We start from the raw sequence: 5,103 nt of genomic DNA, 5'->3' as shown, positions 1-5,103 counted from the left end.
CAGCCCCCCTCAGGACCACCCCCTAGTTTAGACTCGCCCCCCCTCAGGACCACCCCCTAGTTTAGACTCAGCCCCCCTCCAGACCACCCCTAGTTGAGACTCAGCCCCCCTCAGGACCACCCCCTAGTTTAGACTCAGCCCCCCTCCAGACCACCCCCTAGTTTAGACTCAGCCCCCCTCCAGACCACCCCTAGTTGAGACTCAGCCCCCCTCAGGACCACCCCCTAGTTGAGACTCAGCCCCCCTCAGGACCACCCCCTAGTTTAGACTCAGCCACCCTCAGGACCACCCCATAGTTTAGACTCAGCCCCCCTCCAGACCACCCCTAGTTGAGACTCAGCCCCCCTCAGGACCACCCCCTAGTTTAGACTCAGCCCCCCTCAGGACCACCCCCTAGTTTAGACTCAGCCCCCCTCCAGACCACCCCCTAGTTTAGACTCAGCCCCCCTCCAGACCACCCCTAGTTGAGACTCAGCCCCCCTCAGGACCACCCCCTAGTTTAGACTCAGCCCCCCTCCAGACCACCCCTAGTTTAGACTCAGCCCCCCTCAGGACCACCCCCTAGTTGAGACTCAGCCCCCCTCAGGACCACCCCCTAGTTTAGACTCAGCCCCCCTCAGAACCAGCCCTAGTTTAGACTCAGCCCCCCTCAGGACCACCCCCTAGTTTAGACTCAGCCCCCCTCCAGACCACCCCTAGTTTAGACTCAGCCCCCCTCCTGACCACCCCCTATTTGCTCCCCCACCACCCCACCCACACCCCTCCTCTCTGTCAGTCATTGTAATTGACTCGATTCCCATTAAACAGAGTCTATAATGGTGAGAACAAAAGAGAAACGTTTTGGCTGAAATGCTAATTGTTGGTTTTGCATGCTTATTCAAGTTCAGAAGGTTGTCAGTAGTCGGTAGTCTGAATGGAGTGATGATTAATGATGGATTAATGGATGCTATTTATAGTGTGGATGTGAATATATTATATAGATGTACATCTCTAATGTGTCTCTATAATACTCTGAAGTATTATACTTAGTTTAGCAATAGTTAAAAGTGTTTTTAGATAGATTTAACTTTTAGATTCTATAGGGGTTCAAGGTTCAGAGTTCTGTACGAATAATAACAGTTATTGAAAATATTCAGTCATTGTGTATGGGGGAGTCAGCTGAAGTCAGCTGATCTGGAGCCAAGTGCGTAGTTGGCATCGAAGTCTAATAGAAAGAGAAGGGACACGCATCATTAAATGGTTTCAATGGTGCCACCCTGATAAAATAAAAAAGCTACTGTACATTACAGTAGATTTCATTATCTGTTCTCATGCACGCCTGGTGATACTAAATCCAAATTGAACTCAGGCATTTCAAAGAGAATATGTATGTGCGAAGGTTCAGAGTTCTGTATGAATATTTTCAATAACTGTTATTATTCGGTCATTGTGTATGGGGGAGTCAGCTGAAGTCAGCTGATCTGGAGCCACGTGCGTAGTTCGCATCGAAGTCTAATAGAAAGAGAAGGGACACGCATCATTAAATAGTTTCAATGGTGCCACCCTGATAAAATAAAAAAGCTACTGTACATTACAGTAGATTTCATTATCTGTTCTCATGCACGCCTGGTGATACTAAATCCAAATTGAACTCAGGCATTTCAAAGAGAATATGTATGTGCGAAGGTTCAGAGTTCTGTATGAATATTTTCAATAACTGTTATTATTCGGTAATTGTGTATGGGGGAGTCAGCTGAAGTCAGCTGATCTGGAGCCACGTGCGTAGTTGGCATCGAAGTCTAATAGAAAGAGAAGGGACACGCATCATTAAATTGTTTCAATGGTGCCACCCTGATAAAATAAAAAAGCTACTGTACATTACAGTAGATTTCATTATCTGTTCTCATGCACGCCTGGTGATACTAAATCCAAATTGAACTCAGGCATTTCAAAGAGAATATGTATGTGCGAATGAATTGGCTTTAATAAATGGTTAAAGCAATAAATTGTCTGTTTTTTTGTTCATAGAGCATGTCATAAAGCAGCTGTTCTCAACCTTGGTTTCTTGAAGAAAAAAAAATTGGAAATAGCCGATCTACAAGCTTGCAACATATTTTCGAATATTCACCTAGAATGGCATAATTATAATCAAGTTTGGAGTCCCCAAATATTTTTCCTGTGAGGTCTTTGTATAAAAAGGTTGAGAACCACTGCAGTAAAGCATATGGACCATTTCAGCATGTTTCAACCTTCCTCTGTATGTTTTTAATATGTCTCATTTAAGCCAAAAATAATCACTTTACTCTATTTGGTGTTTTAAAGTTCTGCAGGGGTTGCTCCAAGCCTGTCTATCAGTGACATCACTACCATTCAGGCATATGGCAGTAATGTCACTAGTAGACACCTTTTAGCATGCTCCCGGTGGAACTACAACTAATAATATAATTTAGATGTAAAGTGATTATTTTTCTTTATTAATGAGGCATATTAAAAGCATACAGAGGAAGGTTGAAAAAGTGCTGAAATGGTCATTCAATAATATCATTATTTCAATGTATAATGCAATATATATATATATATATATATATATATATATTTATATATATATATAGTTGAATCAATGTTGATGCAATGCTACATTATTTCAATGTTGATCATATCATAGTTGAATCAACGTTGATTCATTGTCGGCTTTAAAATTGAAATTTCTAAATTTTGGTTGAAAATCCAATGTTCTTTCCATGTTGATCATGCACTTTCAATGCGATTTTCTATGTCTGATATCAATGTTGATTCCAATCTTCAGCCTGACAAAAACACAATGTTGATTCAACGATTTTTTGCTATCTGGGTATACTCTCTTTTTTAGACTCTTTTTGTATCAAAAACAGTACTGTATTTGTAGATCTGGTATGTCATAAATGTATAGATGTAGCAGTACTGTCTACCTGTATGTCATGTATGTCATATGTTATGATGAATTGAAAATGGGGGACCCTGATGTAAACAAGACGAAAGTTTTTCTCTGGTCTGCATCCCCTTAACAATTGTATGTATTGAGCTGTAGGCCTACTGTACTGTACCCATTCTGCAATATGTTAATAAAGTTTTCAATCAATCAATCAATCAATCAAACTTCAGCTACAACAGTCCTGACTGTTTGTTTTCTATGCATTTCGTCTACCGGCTTGGTCAGAGGGGGAGGGGGGGCGATGGGCTGGGCCGCCGCAGCTGCCCCCCCAAGAGTTGATGAAATGGGGTTCGGGTCTCGCGTGAAGCAGCGCTCGGCTTCTCAGTGCAGGAACCGGATGCTCATCTTGTGCTCCACGTCCACCTTCTCCAGCACCTTGATAAACTCATGAAAGTAGATGGAACTGTCTCCGTTCTGGTCGGCCTCCTGAATGGTCCTGTCGGCGATGCTGCCGAGCTGCTCGTCAGATGTTCACACCAACCATCATCCTCAGGACCTGCAGTAGCTCGTCACGGGAGATTTTGTCATCTCTGTCGAGGTCATACAGGCGGAAGGCATAGAGCAGCTTGTTGGTCCTGCTGTTGAGCGGCTCACTGGCCGCGGCGTCTTTGTTCTTCTCATTGGCCTCGATCGGCCTGAAGTGAGCCAGGGTCCTCATGAAGCTCCTGAAGTTCACCTGGTCCTCCCCTTCAGGGAAGAATGCATTGATGATTCTGTCTCCCAGAGGATTGATGGCCAACTCTGGGATTCTCTGGAAATCTTCTCGACTGAGGGTTCCATTTTCACCTTTATCCAATCTAGTGAAGCGACTGTAGAGGCACGTTATCTGACTGTGAGAGAATCCAGTCTCCTTCTTTATTTTTTTACGGGCAGTTTTACGCATTTGAATAACAGGTATATAGGCAGGGAGATGCAATGTGCCGTATAGGCTTGAGGTGGACAGCGCGTGGTGCTGAAATGAAACACACATTGCATGAAATAAAAGCACCAGTTTTATTTCAATATTTCCAATATTTCGAAATAAAACTGGCAATTTTACACACTTCATTTAGAAAAGCCATTCAAACATCTCTCTTGGAACGGAGCGAGTGGTCAGAGTAAAATGCAGATCGGCGTCACATTAAATGCAGTTCGATGTCAACCAAAACGCCGAGCAGCGTTTTGTGTGACACCAAGTCAGCGGCGCGGACGTCCGCGCGTCAGAAAATAGGAGCTTCGCACTTGGACTCTGCTGTGGGTCTGCTGTCCGCTGAGATCAAAGCTCAAAGAGTCCGCGCGGACCTCCGCGGAGTCTGCTCTGTGTACAGTCTGCTCGACTATGGGAGGGCCTTATCTGTTCAGTACTGCTCAGCACTGTTTCAAGATGCACACTGAACTCTTCTTCTTCTTCTTCTTTAGAATTTCCGGCAGTGTAGACGCATCGTGGCGTATTACTGCCCTCCACAGTTCTTTTGATTGAGCTCTTCTTCTTCTTCTTCTTCTTCTTCTTCTTCTTCTTCTTCTTCTTCTTCTTCTTCTTCTTCTTCTTCTTCTTCTTCTTCTTCTTCTTCTTCTTCTTCTTCTTCTTCTTCTTCTTCTTCTTCTTACAGCGGCACGGTGGTGTAGTGGTTAACACTGTCGCCTCACAGCAAGAAGGTCCAGGGTTCGATTCCCCGCTTGGGGACCAGGTTTCCATGATGCCAGGTACCCAGGTGGGGTATCTCCCAGGCCTTTCTGTGTGGAGTTTGCATGTTCTCCCCGTGCTCGCAAGGGTTTCCCCCCGATAAGATAAACCCAATGGAAAATCATGCACAACAAAAAATCGCTAACGCTGTGGCGTCCTTGACGAAGACGGACAGGAGCACTTGGATTGGTCCCCTGGCGTGGCTCACGTTGACGCCTGTCTGCTCCCGGCTGCCCTTGGGGGGAAGGACAACGGGATGGGTTAATCGCAGATACGAATTGCATGCATGCATCGCATGTGTGCCGATTGATGACCTCTGAGCAGGTCCTAAATTATATCTTCTTCTTCTTCTTCTTCTTCTTCTTCTTCTTCTTCTTCTTCTTCTTCTTCTTCTTTCTTCTTTTGAATTTCCCGCAGTGTAGATGCACCATGGCGTATTACTGCCCTCCTCAGTTCTTATACTACGCTAGTAGTATGGTTTCCATAGTAT

At 44.6% G+C, this 5,103-nt stretch overlaps 1 pseudogene across 1 annotated transcript; it reads right to left on the bottom strand.

Moving 5' to 3' along the window:
• Nucleotides 1-3,257: 3,257 nt before the first annotated feature.
• On the bottom strand, nt 3,258-3,833 carry LOC311224016 (calcineurin B homologous protein 1-like; annotated as a pseudogene). Its single transcript has one exon. The product of its transcript is annotated as a calcineurin B homologous protein 1-like (transcript).
• Nucleotides 3,834-5,103: the final 1,270 nt, after the last annotated feature.

This window comes from Notolepis coatsorum (genome assembly GCF_963971535.1).
Source record: "Notolepis coatsorum genome assembly, chromosome: 1".
Taxonomy (NCBI): Eukaryota; Metazoa; Chordata; class Actinopteri; order Aulopiformes; family Paralepididae; genus Notolepis; species Notolepis coatsorum.
Note: the sequence above shows the minus strand (reverse complement) of the source record. Positions and strands in the feature narration are given on the sequence as shown.